At 44.3% G+C, this 15104-nt stretch overlaps 1 protein-coding gene across 4 annotated transcripts in view; it reads left to right on the top strand.

Annotated features, from left to right (window-relative positions):
- GNG7 (G protein subunit gamma 7) overlaps window positions 1-15104 on the top strand; it is a 171897-nt gene that overhangs the window by 77823 nt on the left and 78970 nt on the right. Inside the window, exon 4 of one of the 4 annotated variants that reach the window (XM_029613162.1) lies at window positions 9091-9125. The exons of the other annotated variants lie outside the window; for them this stretch is intronic. The gene's annotated coding sequence lies outside the window, so the exon portion shown is untranslated. The remainder of the gene's footprint in view (window positions 1-9090; window positions 9126-15104) is intronic. 4 annotated transcript variants of the gene reach the window in all.

Here is a 15104-nt window from a genome sequence, read left to right as displayed (position 1 = left end):
TTGATAATTTTTTTTGTGATTAACAGTTTTATTAAAAATCACCAAAAGAAAACACCAGTTGACATATTACAAAAAAAGTACCATACATAGGGGTAGATTTTCAAAGGGTTGCACGCGTAAGATACGCGTGCAACCCCAAAAACCTACCCCTGCCTCCCCCTGTGCGCCGAGCCTATCTTGCATAGGCTTGGCGGCGCGTGCAAGCCCTGGGACGCGTGTATGTCCCGGGGCTTCGGAAAATGGGCGGTCCGGGGGTGGGGCCATGGGCAGGGCCGCGGTCTGGGGGCATGGCCAAGTGCCCCAACAGAGCGGCCTGTGTCGGGGCCTGGTCAGCCAGCGCGTGCAAGTTATGCCTGCCTCAGGCAGGCGTAACTTTCTCAACAAAGGTAGGGGGGGGGGGATTTAGTTAGGGCTGGGTTAGGGAGGGGGGGGGCCGGAAAAAAAGTTCCCTCCGAGGCTGCCAGGATTTTATAACATGTGCGTGGCAATGCGCGCATGTTATAAAATCGGGCGTAGATTTGTTCGCGCCGGATTGCACAAACAAATCTACGCCCACGCATATGTTTTAAAATCTGCCCCATAGGTTGAACCCTTCAACAACATGCAAATGCTGTGTTCTCAGTTCCCAACGGAACTGAGAACACAGCAAAACTTAAAAACCTTCAAAAAAGAGCTAAAAACTTGGATGTTTACAAAAGCCTACTTAAATGCCTAATGACACTATACTCGAACGGCTATACCAGGATAGACCAGACCATACCAGAATGTCCATATGAAAGAGTATATACCCGAATGACTGAAAAAGCCATATTATCTAATGTATGATTGTATAATTTGATCCTGTTGTAAACCGTTGTGATGGCAAAACCGAACGACGGTATATAAAACTCGATAAATAAACTAAAGAACATTGTATGTAATACTATGTAAGTATCTGTAGCAAAAATTCAAATACCCTTAAAAGGGAACTAAAATATAGTACATTGCTTCATTATGTCTGAACAGTAATAGTAAAAATAAAGCAATAGAACTATGCCATTACAAATACAAGAATTTTTACTAAATCTTGGTGACCTCCAAAGCTTAATTCCCAACCCCACCCACCCAATTCTCTACATCATACACCGTAGAACTTAAAGAATGCGGGGAGAAGCAAATATAGTTCACTTATAAAGAGGAAATACTAAGTGGGAAGAATCAGAATCATGCTAGCTTAACAGGTTAATAGAACAATGGTCATGATACTGGGGTGTTAACCTCTTTCCAAAGGATACAGTAAGACCAAATTTTATTAAATTTATGTAGTCTGTTGTTTTAAATGCTGTAACCTTACCTAATTGGTACACTTGGTCGAGTCTAGCTTTAGTAGTAATCAACTGTGGCTCCTTATGATCCTGCCATAACCTAGCTGTCTCACAGCGGGCAGCCACAATGATTTGCTGAACTAACAATCGCACATATAAATCACCGTGTGAAATAGGAATATTTAACAAACCAAGAGAGAGAGGGACCCTGTATGAGGGGATGTGTGTGTGTGTGAGAGAGTGAGCGAGCCTGTATGAGGGGGTGTGTATGTGCACTAGAGTGAGGGAGCCTTGGGTATGTGTGTGAGAGTACTGCTCTCCTCACAGTCTCTCTCTGTCCCTTTCTCTCTGACAGAGGGGTCAAACTCTGGGAGTGGAGATAGAGGAGGAGGGGAGAGATACTGGTAGGTGGAATAGTTGGGGCCTGAGGGAAAAGTGGTCAGGGGAGTAGGGAGAGAGTGGAAGGGAAACTCTTAACGGTGAACTTCTAGGGAAATTCTGCTCCAAATATTTAAAACTCAGCATCTTTAAGAAATAACTTATTTCTGTATTACATTTTAAATTAATTATTTACTGTCATGTATATTGTGTTATTCTGACCAATATAAAGTATGCAGAATTTTGCAGAATTTTACATTTTTTTGTGCAGAATTCCCCCAGGAGTAAAGGGTGCAAAATTTAAACAAAAAAAGAAAAGTTTTTATGCTTGGTTTATTTATTTTATTTTATTTTTTAATAGAGAAATAGCAACGAGACTCCATTTCAGATGGGATCAGTGATGGCAAAGCACTCAGTCTGTTTATCTTTGGAAATGTTTCATTTACAGTTGGGTTTAGTTTGAGATTTTCTGAAACCAGAAATGCACTAATAGCAGGAATAACTGATTTATTTGATTGCTTTAAGAATGATTTTCTAGAATATGCTACCTTTTTTGTTTAGTGGTGAACGCTTTTACAAAGTTGTCGTCAGTAGCGATTGAGTCCACAAATTTGCAGTCCACAAAGACATTGCCTCCTATCCCATGACATTTTAGTTTTCTTAGAAGCTTCTCATGAGACACTTTGTCAAATGCCTTAAAAAACAACTATTGCCTTTTTGGAAAGGAAAATGAAAAGAAGGCTATGCCATATAGATAATTTCAATTCCTGGCTCAAACCTGGCATAAAGAAAATTGTTTTGGATACAGTGGAGGTTAGAGCTGTGTATGGAGCCGTAAAAGGTTTTATGGTAGAGATGGTCTACATTTGTCTGTGGCAGGAAAGAGGATAGTAAGTGAGAAATTCGGATCATACATTATCAGGCATTTAAAATAGGGAGTGGGGGTGGTAGGAGGTGGCCAGCGAAATTGACAGGTTATCCCCAAGAAATATAGGAAGTGAGAAGTGAGTAATAAAATCAATCTGCTCAAATAGGCAGAAAAGATGACTAGAAATAGCAGCTGGAAAGCTATGACCACAAATGCTTGTAATCTGGGCAATAAAATTCCAGACCTGCAGGCCCTAATTGTGGAAGCAGACTTGGACATTGTTGTTGTTATGGAGACATGGTTCACTGATTCTCATGATTGGGATACGCTTATCCTGGGCTATAACTTGTTTAGGAAGGACAGAAAAGAGTGAAGAGTAGCTCTTTATGTTAAATATATCCATGCAATTGAATTGCAAGGGATGTGGGGTAGAGAAGAAACATTATGGACCATCATAAAAAAGATGGTGCTTCCATTTTTACTGGTGTGATCTACAGGACTCCTCAGACAAAAGAATTGGACAGAGATCTGATTGAAGATATCCAAAAGGTAGAAAAGAAGGGAGAATTGTTGCTCATTAGGTATTTTATTTTGCCTGGTTGTGGATTGGAGTATCCTTTTGTGGAATCTACAAGAAGCAGAGAGATAGTGGATGTCCTTCAAGGGGCTCTGTTCAAACAAATGGTGAGGGAGGGCGTTATACTTGACCTAGTGCTCACTAATGGGGATAATGCTTCTAATGTCCAGGTAGATGCCCACCTGAGCACCAGTAATCATTAGACAGTATGGTCTGATATTGTGAACCAGATATAGAGGTGTCACGTGAAGACCAGAGTTTTGAATTAATGGGGATGTACCTGGAAGAAGAACTGGAAGACTGGGAGAAAATGGGTGAGGTGGAACAACAGTGGGCCATATTAAAAGGAGCTATTACAAAGACAGCACATCTATATATTAGAAAAGTGAACAAAAGTATGTGGTTTCTTTCTTTTTCCTATCTGGTTCTCAAAAGGAAGTGGCTGACAAGATAAAGGCAAAAAGAACAGCGTTCAAGAAGTATAAAGGATCCCAAAAAGAGGGACACACAAGAATATTATTATTATTATTATTATTTATTTCTTTTATATACCGACATTCAATCGAGATATCACATCGGTTTCCAGATAACCAAGGGAATAGGGCGTAGTCCGCCCTATTTTACAAAAAACAATTATAACATATTATAACAGTGGTACATGGAACAAAAGGTTATAGGATATAGAATATATAGTGAAATCGAGGGAGACAAATCAGGAAAGCAGTTCAGAGAAGGGCAATTAAAATGGTGTGGAAGGATCTAAGTATGTATTCTGTTGGAAGAGTGGAGGTTCAAGGGAGATATGATTCAGACCTTCAGATACCTGAAAGGTTTTAATGATGTACAAATGTCCAACCTTTTCCATCAGAAGGGAAACAGTAGAACTAGGGGTTATGAAAAGGAGGCTTCAACAAGGATGACTCAGAACCAACGTTAGGAAATATTTCTTCCCGAAGAGGGTGGTGGATGCTTGAGTGCCCTTCCGGAGGAGGTGGTGAAGAAGAAAACAGTCAACGAATTCAAAGGGGCATGGGATAAACACTGTGCCTCCTGAAAGGCTAGAGGATGGAAATGAAGAGGGTGCATGGGGGTAACCTACACGGAATGGCAGTTACTACCCTTAACAGAAGGCATGGGGATTACTACCCTCAATCATAGCCTTGATGCTTTTGATGCAACTGCAACATTGCTCCCCATTTTGATGGTGGAGGGAGGGGAACTGGTTACAGACAACAACCAACATGGTCCCTGATTTTTATGGTATGGGGTAAAAAGCACTTCTGTGGCCAAGTCCCAAAACCAAGAAAGTCAAGCAGCATTGTCTGAATTATCAAGAAGGCTCCTCGCATAGTAAAAATGTTGCTAGCAATAATTTATGGGTTTGACAGTTGTTTGGTTTTGATTCATTGTAAATATTACTACCCTTATCATGAAGCTTGGGGGTAACTGCATGGAAACTGTTTAAAATTGATTAGAAGTTTAGAAACCCTTATTTAAAAACATCAATTTATACACTTTTTTGTTTTTTGGGTCCTAGTATAGAAGTGGTCAACTCTAGTTCCCTCATGAGCCACCTACTGACCTGGTTTTCAGGATATCCACAATGAATATGCATGAGAGAGATTTGCATGCACTGCCTCCATTGTATGCAGATCTGTCTCATGCATATTTAATACTGAAATCCTTGAAAACTAGACTGGTTTACAGCCCTTCGGGATTATAGTTTGGCAGCTCTGGTCTAAATTAATCCAGAAGATTATTTACAGAGGGAGACAAAGCAAAACCCAGAATAAAAATACAGACTTAATTGATTTATTCCTGTACATTTAGGGCCTATTTTACTTAAGGCTTTTCTTCCATTCTGTATCTGGGGGAAAAAAATCTCAGTAAATTGGGCTGAAATGACATTGTTGAGATGGCAAGGCAGATTCTTTCGGGCTCTGACTGTGAAGGGAACAGGGTTGATTCAGCTTGTGGTCTGCTGTGATGGTCTGCAGGCTTCTGCATTCCAGTGACACTTTGGATCCTGGAGGAGAAAGTCCTGCTTCTCCTGCCCCTTGACTCTCTTTAGAGCTGGTGACCTCGCAATAACATCAACAGTGGGGGGCTAGGGCCGAGGCTTCATTGAAGCCTGTTTGGCGATACTGGGGCCTGGATGCTGCTGTCCTGGTCCAAAGGCTCATGCCCTCATAAAATATTATAACCTGGGACTCTTGAGAGCCCCAGGAGCCCCCTCCAGCAAATTACTGGTATGAATTTGTCTAATCATGGGCTTGCCCTCAAACCTAGCCTAGTAGAGCAGATAGATTACAGAACCTGGATTCTGGATATTTATTTATTTATTTTATTTATTTATTTATAGACTTTTCTTTGCTGACATTCATGAAGCACATCATACCGGCTTACATTGAACTGAAAGGAGGAAAATACAATGAACAGAATAACATGTCATAGTTAAACGCAAATGGTGTAAGATATAAGCATTGTAAAAACATTCTGAGATTATATATAACAACATAAAAGAACTAAATAGCTATGGAGGAAAAAGGTAGAAAGAAAGAGAAACTTTGTACAAAGAAAACTTTATCTTTAACAATGAGAAAGTGGTATAGGGGTTATGAAGTGCAGCAAAGTTCCAGGGGGGGAGGGTAGGGGCACAGATGGAAAAGGAGAAGAGCAAGGGGGGGGGGGGGAGGAGAGGGGGAGGGCAGGTAGTGGAGATTCTTAGAAAGGTCCATTTAGGAGGGGTAAGTTTCAAAGGGACACCTGTGGGTAATGCAATGTTTACAAAATTGCCTGTCGACTTAAGTATGTAAGATAGTAACATAGCAATGACGGTAGAAAAAGACCATTTGGTCCATCCAATCTGCCCTACAAATTTGATCTTGCCCATTTTTTTAAAGAAAAGATTGAGAAAATACTCATATGCTTCCCCACCTCCACCACCTCCACCACACCCACAAACCTCCTCCAAAAAAACCCTCAATGCCATCCTAGACTCACTCGATGCCACCTCCCCCTCAAAAAATCGAAACCATCCTAAAGAAAACAAACCCTCCTCACACCCCCCACGGACACGATTCCACCCCCATAGCAGAAATTATTAACTGCGCACTATCTCATGGCAAAGTCCCAGACTGCCTAAAACAGGCTATAGTCAAACCCATCCTGAAAAAACCCAACCTTGACCCTGCCGATCCAACTAGCTACAGGCCCATCTCTAACCTTCCATTCCTCGCCAAAATCATGGAAAAAGTCATTAATACACAAGTCACTGAGCACTTAGAAAATCACAATATTCTCTTCCCAATTTGGCTTCCGCAGGTTCTCCAGTACAGAAACACTCCTTATCTCACTCAGACACCCTCCTTAAAGGCCTTGACCGTGGCCACTCTTACATCCTCTCCCTCCGTGACATCTCTGCCGCCTTTGATACCATAAGCCACAACATCCTAATTAACCACCTTATTGATATCGGCATCTCTGGAACAGCTCAAGACGTGACGCCACATGTCGTGACGCCAAACGTCGTTACGTCACGCCTTGAGTGGCCCAATTGCACGCACAGGGGCCGCTTTCGCCCGTGCAGGCGTGAATCTTCGCGGGCAGCTAGAGGCAGGGGAGCCGCGGTCGTCTTCGCCGATGTCCGTCTCCGGAGGGGGGCTGCAAAAAAAGTAAGTCGCTTCGTTGCTTTACACTGCCAGTCCTCTCTCCCCTCCTCCCAAAGCAAGGCTGCTTTTCGTGCCTTGCTTCGGGAGGAGGGGAGAGAGGACTGGCAATCCCGAGCATAGGATTGCCCGTCCCCTCTCCCCTCTCTCTCGTGCAACTTTTTTTTTCGCTTTTTCGCTTTTTTTTTTTTTTGCTTTTTCGATTTTTTTCTGCTTTCGTTGCTTCGGGAGGAGGGGAGAGGACTGGGGCTGCCCCAGAGACCAGCACCCATGGACGCGGCCAGGGTAGGTGAGCGGGGGCTGGGGAAAAGTTTGCCGCCTACCCTTACCCCTGCCTCTAACGCAGGGGTAAGGGTAGGCGGTAAGTTAGCAGGTTAAACGCGCGGCAAAACGGCAGGGTAAAAAAGCGATAGTTGGGGCGTGCGTTACTGTATGGGAGGGAATAGCTAATTTGATCGTTTACATGTAATATACATGCCACGGGCGGAAGGGGTTACCTGGTGATTTAAGGACGCGGTTAAGAGTAGGTTAAAGGGGATAGTGTATCGCGGGTTGGACTAACGCGGCCGAAAAGTGGGTAGAAAACGGGTTAGGAGCAGGGTAACCGCGGCCGCACTTTACTGTATTGACCTGCCTGTTAGGAATGAGGCAGCAGAGAGCTGTACATCCCTCTGCCCCACTGGATATAGTGACACGTATCTACCTGCTTGGTCTGTTGCAGCAGCATTCCCACGCCTGGCTGGCTCAGACCAGACTGATAACTAGCCACTAGTATCAGTCACCGAGAGAAAAGAATAAGCAGCATTCCAAGGTCCACTCACCTGTTTGCTGCATCTGACTAGGAGAACAATGTACATGCAAATTAAGTGCTTTTTGTGCCCTAGTGTCTGCTGCAATCATACGAGCTGGGTAGAGCTGAAGCAGGCAGGTGGGACAGGAGCCGTATGTTAGCATCCACTCTGACTAGAGATGCTTGTGCCTAGGGCTAGTGTTTGGGGCCAATTGTGTGTGTGCAAGAGCAGAGTGAGGGAGATGAGTGGGATGAGGGAAGTAGAGGAGAAAACTGACTGTGCCAGGATGGGGAAGCAGGGGAGGGGGAAAAGAAAGGAGTGAGTGAGCTGCGTGTTAAGGTGGGGAGTAGGGATGTGAATCGGATCCGATATTGGATCCGATTCACATCCGATATCGGATCCGATTCACATCTATAGAGATGTGAATCGGAACCAGAATCGGATCCGATATCGGATCCGATTCACATCCCTAGTGGGGAGTATGAATTCCCAATGTACTCCTGCCATCTACAACCTCTTAAACAAAAGTTATTAGGAGTGGGGAAGGGGGAGGCAGGAGTACATGGTGATTGCTTTTTGTCCTTGGTGATTAAGTGCTGGAGGTATAGAATGAATTTGGAAATTACATACATCATGGAGTACACCTTTCTAATCTAGTTATTTACAAATGCCACCAGAAATAAATGTCATGTTTGTGCATTAAATTTACCTGGACTGAGCAGAGGTGGTTTGGATTTAAAAGGATGTCGGCACAAATTTTCAATTAAAATTTATGTACATTTTAGCAGTTATAACTTGTGCAGGTAGGTTTGGTGGGATAAATTTGAAAGCTGACTTGTGTGTAAGTACGCTTTGAAAATTGGTATAACTTTAAATGCATTTTTTCTTTCATGTGTGGGATGTTTGAAAATTACCCCTAGACAATTATCTTTCTCACCTTGGGCTTAGTGCCTGACCTAAATCTTTGTAAACCTTTGAAGGAAGCCTTGTAGCAGGATAAAGCATGACATAGTAACAGGTTTAGAATGAAGCATTCTCGTGCTTCTTACTGTTATGCTGATAGGGAAGTTGTAGAAATTTGTGTGTCTGTACTCTGTTACATATGCAGTGTCCGGCAGCTCGTTCTTTCCAATACATCCAGTACTGCTTTTTGATTGATCTGTAGGGGTCGCTGTAGGAATATTGTTCGGCACCTTCCCATCTGTTCCCCTTCTGTCTTGGGGCTGTTCTCTATTAGCACTTTCACTTCTGGCCAGCTCAAAGATTAAGAGTCTGACCTGGCATTGAACCTATATTTCTGCTTGGACAGCATGTGGAGTATTAACCTAGGTTACCAAACCAGCCCTATTCGTACAGCATTTGTTCAGCCATGGGGAAACATTCATCTCCTCCTTTTATAGTATTTTAGAATATGAAGTGACTTCTGGATAACAGCACATGTCAGGGTCTGTCAGTAACTGCTGATTCATCTCCTACTGTATAACTGAATGTTTTTCTTATACAGTGTGGAATTTTTCATCGGGAAACTTCAGTTATAAGGTAAGTCAGAGAGAGAAAAGATGGTGGTTCATCCAAGTCAAATATGCTGTTGGTCTTTTGGTTTTCTGCCTCTCTAATTTTATTTTTCTTGTACCACCAAGTACAAAAGTTCTGAACTCCAGCTTGCTTTCAGTAGTATGCATGCAGCAAGGGTTTAGTTAGCAGTTATGTCAAATGTAAATACTCAGGTGTATACATTAAACAGAATGAAGGGTGCTAAGTCCTTAATGTATTACCGTCTGCCCAGAGACTTATGGAGAAAATATCAAAAATATTTTTATGGGTAAAATGGCATGTAATTTTGCCCCCATTGACAGAAGTGTTTTCACGTAGATAAAAATCGGCGCAAGGTGTGGGGGATGTGTCTGTGGCATCGTGGCCATATGCGTCACTGACGCAGTCAACACATTGGCGCTCTAAAGATAAATGTGCTGGCTCCGCTCCGAAGCATCGACGCACCACCAAAGGAGCGAAGCATCCACACAAAGAGGTCACTGACGCATCCTCGCCCGATCGACGCACCATCGACGTAGTCGACGTGCATCGGCGCATATAGCACCTTACCGACGCACCCGACGCAAAAACAACTAAAAAACATCACTCAGGCCACAAAAGACCCAGAGAGGTTTCTCCACCTAGTTTATCAGACACAGCTTCCACATCATCTGGTGCGTTATTGGCTATTTCTCTGACCTCCATGGGCGCCTTTGCCCCTGATCAACCTCAGCCAACACCACCAGTTATCCCACCCAACAAAAGACGAACACAGGCAGATGTACTCTGGTCCACTCTACCTCCAGTTGCAGAACCACCTCTTACACCATCTGCATCTGGACTGGCTAATCAGGCTATGTCTCAGATTACCAATATATTGACTCAATTTTTATAGTTAGTAGAAAAACTCATCTGACACCTCAACTGTCTCCTTCTATATCACAGACAGTTCCAGAGGACTCAGCAATACCAGGTCTAGCACCAAAAGACCATCCAACCTCACCTTCATCTCCGGTTGAGGAGATTTCAGATTCGGATACATCATCAGATTCGGGTTACTCTTCTGATCCAGCGGAGGTGCCCCCTGAGCCCTACTCTCCTCCAGAGGATCTTACATACTGTCAGTTCATAGAAAAGTTTGGTCAGATGCTTAATGTGGAAACAAGGAGAATCCCTGATCGCCTAACGTCAGGAGACGTTAGGCGTTGTTAACATTTTTGACACCCCTAATGAACAGGTGGCACTACCACAATATCCTGTTTTTTGACAGCGTTGATAGAGAAGTCGTGGGATACTCCGTTATCCATTCCTCCAAGATCATGCAAAATAGATCTCAAATATAAGATGAAAGATTGTCCCTTTCATTCATCAGTACAGCTCCCACATCATTCAGTGGTAGTAGAGTCAGCAGTGCAGAAGGCTCGTAAATCAAGACTCCATTCCAATATACCACGACCAGAGATAACAAAACATTAGATGACTTTGCAAAAATGTCCTTCCAATCTGGGATGCTGAATGTGCATATTCAAAACCACCAATTTTACATCGCGCAATATCTTTTCGACAATTTACAATCACTGAAACCACATCTCCAACAAGGCTCCCAGGATATCAATTTGCCTCCTCAATACCTAGAGGAAGGTTTGAGACACCTGCTAAGGTCTATTTACAAAGGATTTTATGTCTCTTCTAAAACTTCAGCGAATGCCTTAGCAGCAAGACATCTTGCATGGCTACGTTCCAGCGCAATAAGGGATGATGTCCATGACAAATTAGCAAACCTGCCATGTCATCCGGAAAACTTGTTTGGAGATAAGTTCACAGACACAGTGACGAAGCTTAAGGAGCAAAAAACAGCAGTCCTTTCGCTAACATTCTCTAATCAACCAACCACATCACGGTGTCACTATTCTTCTGTTCCATACAGAAGAGCAACTTTTAAAACATTCAAACCTTATTCATACTACAAGCCTCAATCATATCAACCGTCGAGGCAACAACCTTATCAGCATCAAACACCACGCCAGCGTGCCAGAGCCCCTTGTTAGCCACGTCAACAGGTGGACCCTCAGCCTGCAAAAACCCAGCCAGGTTTTTAAAAATCATGCTGCCACAGTCAGTCACTCCCCGTGGGGGGCAGGATGTCCAACTTTCTTCCAGCCTGGAGCCACATTACTTTAGATCAGTGGGTCTTTTCAATAATAGAGCAAGGTTACTCTCTCCATTTCCCATCCCTCCCAACCCTCCCTCACTGAGTTCTTCAGAAGCAAATAACATCACACAAAGCACCTATTCTACAGGAACTCATAATTTCCCGTCAATAGCAGGGCTGAATCAGCCATGCTGTCTTGGGCTGTCTGTTCAGGCCTGGGAGGTCGAGCTTTTCAAAGCTCTTACAGAGAGCTTAGCTCTGTGCGGCTGTGCGTGAGTTCCCGCGCTGGAAAAGCAGATTCTCCTCAATCTTTGTTGTTTTCCGCGCGCGGGAACACACACGAAGCTTCAGATTCTCCTCAGCGACCGACAAAAAATAAGTAAAAACAGTTTAAAAATAGATTAAAATTGAGAGGAGCGAAGGACATAAGAAGCCCAGGCCATTGGGGTTCAAGCCATGCGCCTGCGGCAGAATTATGTCGCTTACAAATAGGTATGAAGCCTGTTGTGTGTCTGATCCCAGACCACATACAGGAATCCTGCAAGCATTGCAGAAGGATGTCACCTAGGGCTCAGCGCCAAAGGGCTGACGAGATTGAGGTTGGCTAGAGGCTTCTATGCCCCTCCTTCTGAGTCACATTCGTCGCCGGGACCAGTGACACATCAGGCGGAAAGGAAGCAGAGAGCTGCGTCGATGGGGCCTACCTCCTCAAGCTCAAATGAGGTTAAAAGGCACAAAGAACTCTCCCATAGGAAGGGACCTTCCAACTCCAGAGTAATCTCAAAGACCTCTAAAACATCGTGGCATGCATCGGAGACGGCACGTGTATCAACGCCGATGCACCATGAGTCTCTGGTTCAAGCTTCGACGTCAGGGCATGCAATGACGCAGACTCATCAACCGACGCAGCTTCCGCAGCAAACACACCCACTGGTGCTGGCGCAACCACTAAAAACACCTCAAGACTCGACATGAAAAGATCCGTCGAAGCACCTAGATACATCTCGAATCCCAAAATCGAGGCATCTATCACCTAAACCTCATAAGAACCCGAGGAGGGTTCAAGAACCATCAAAATCCAAGCAAGGGATAGTACAGAACCCTCAGTTACTGAGAGCCCACTCAACTGAAAAAGTACTTGGGTCGAAGCATTCTTACAAGAGAAAGCACTTAGCACATACCTCGGGTGAAAAATCACCAAGTTTTCACCTGTCTCATCCAGACTCATGAGATTTCTCACCTCTAGGATTGGCGTCTGGTCAAAATAAAGGGGCGAGATCACATATGGCTGCCGAGGATGATTTATTACACGTTTCTTCGCACTCTACCCACTCTTTGTCTTCCTCCCTGGAGATATTCTCAGATGTATCATCCCTTGCACATGAACGTCATAAGGACATACAAGAACCTGTCCATATGAGAAGGAGGCTAGTGCGTAGGATTTCTCCAGAATTATCGAATCCAGACATTCAGCTGCCTCCTATTCCTCACACGGTTCTGGCCATCGGACAGACTCCGCAGATGCCAGACGTCGCCTAGCAGGCCATTACACAGATTTCAACAGTTTTAACTGGGCTTATTACTTCTTTACAAGCCTCCTTTCAAGTTCCTCAACTTCCATCTCATAGTCCACAAGGATCTTCAATACACTCAGTGGAGTCGTCTCCTCAACGACCTAGAACTCCTTTACTGCTCTCGCCTGGACCATCACTACCAATGCTAGAGCAACCAGTACAACCAAGCTCTAATAGACTGCCTCAGCAGCCAAAATTGATTCCATCTTCCCCAACATCTTCAATGGGATAAGAACATAAGAAAATGCCATACTGGGTCAGACCAAGGGTCCATCAAGCCCAGCATCCTGTTTCCAACAGTGGCCAATCCAGGCCATAAGAACCTGGCAAGTACCCAAAAACTAAGTCTATTCCATGTAACCATTGCTAATGGCAGTGGCTATTCTCTAAGTGAACTTAATAGCAGGTAGTGGACTTCTCCTCCAAGAACTTATCCAATCCTTTTTTAAACACAGCTATACTAACTGCACGAACCACATTCTCTGGCAACAAATTCCAGAGTTTAATTGTGCGTTGAGTAAAAAAGAACTTTCTCCGATTAGTTTTAAATGTGCCCCATGCTAACTTCATGGAGTGCCCCTTAGTCTTTCTACTATCCGAAAGAGTAAATAACCGATTCACATCTACCCGTTCTAGACCTCTCATGATTTTAAACACCTCTATCATATCCCCCCTCAGTCGTCTCTTCTCCAAGCTGAAAAGTCCTAACCTCTTTAGTCTTTCCTCATAGGGGAGTTGTTCCATTCCCCTTATCATTTTGGTAGCCCTTCTCTGTACCTTCTCCATCGCAATTATATCTTTTTTGAGATACCCGGCAGAGGTACATCAAGAGCCATACTCTCCACCAGAAGACCTGGCCTACCCAAATTTATTGACAAAGTGGGTACAGCTCTACATCTGGAAAGTTAGTAGTAAACCCTGAACGGCAGAAGGAAAGCTTCCCGCAGGCAGCAGAGAAGCGGCAGAGTAGCGCAGACAGGAACAGTTCTTGTCCATTTGAGTCTTTGCCAACTCAATGAGCTAGCAATCTTGAGAAGTATATATACCCGGATTGGCATGACGTCAGATGAGGGAATGCCCTCGAGGTTCGTGCCACTGGGCGTACTTAGACGTGGGTTGCGCGCGCCCATGGGAGGAGCAATGGCGTACGACTGCACCATAGCTGTTCCAGGGACGCCAGAGAAGTCTGCTCGACGACACTGCGGTAGCCATCTTGCCCAGGTAAGCGGGAAGAGCCAATATAGGGGTGCAACAAGCGGGGCGAAGTCGTCGATCACCGACGGACACAACAGTACCCCCTTCAAAGGGCGTCCACACAATGACCTACCAGGTCTAGGTTTTTGCGGATGTAGATGATGGAAATCCTATAGCATCATCTTATCCAAGATATTGGACATTGGAGTCCAAGAGTTGTCTTCTGGGCCATAACTATTCCATGACAGGAGGTATTCCCATACTCTGCCTCGTTTTCTTACATTGAGAACTGAGTCAACTTTGTATTCGATGTCGTCTTCATCTACTGGAGTAGCGTCAGGTATCTTGTTGGAGAATTCACTGAGTATCACTGGTTTCAATAGTAAGACGTGGAATGCATTGTGGATCTTTAAAGTAGCTGGTAGCTTCAGACTGTAGCCCAGTCGTTGGATAATGGGAAATGGTCCAACGAAGCGAGGAGCGAATTGAGCTGAAGGAAGTTTGTTTTAAATGTTTTGTTGAAAGCCAGACCTTGTCACCAGGTTTGAAGTCTGGAGCCTTGCGATGATGAGCATCGTATCCTTTCTTGGCTCGTATTCCTGCTTTCACAAGCATCTCTTTAGTTTGAGTCCAGAGTTGATGGATATCTGTAGCAGTAGTCTGTGCTGCTGTGGACGACACTGATAATGGAAGTGGCAGTGGTGGTAGTGGTAGTCATCCATAAACCACTTCAAATGGTGTTGATCCAGTGGATGTTGCTGGATGAGAGTTTATGGCAAATTCTGCCCATGGCAACAGTTCGCGCCAATCATTCTGTCGGGTGTTCACGTAGGCATGAATGAACTGTTTGAGTGTCCTGTTCATCCTTTCTGTTTGGCCGTTGGACTGAGGATGATATGCCGATGTGAAGTCAAGGGCTATATCGAACTTCTTGCATAATGCCTTCCAAAGGTTAGCTGTGAACTGAACTCCGCGATCGGAGACTATGTGCTTAGGCAAGCCATGCAGGCGGAAGATGTGCTTGATGAATAATCGGGCGAGCTCCATGGCGGTGGGTAAGCCTGG

The sequence above is a fragment of the Rhinatrema bivittatum genome, chromosome 8 (genome assembly GCF_901001135.1).
Source record: "Rhinatrema bivittatum chromosome 8, aRhiBiv1.1, whole genome shotgun sequence".
Taxonomy (NCBI): Eukaryota; Metazoa; Chordata; class Amphibia; order Gymnophiona; family Rhinatrematidae; genus Rhinatrema; species Rhinatrema bivittatum.
The sequence above is the reverse complement of the archived record's forward strand: the minus strand, read 5'-3'. Positions and strand labels throughout refer to the sequence as shown.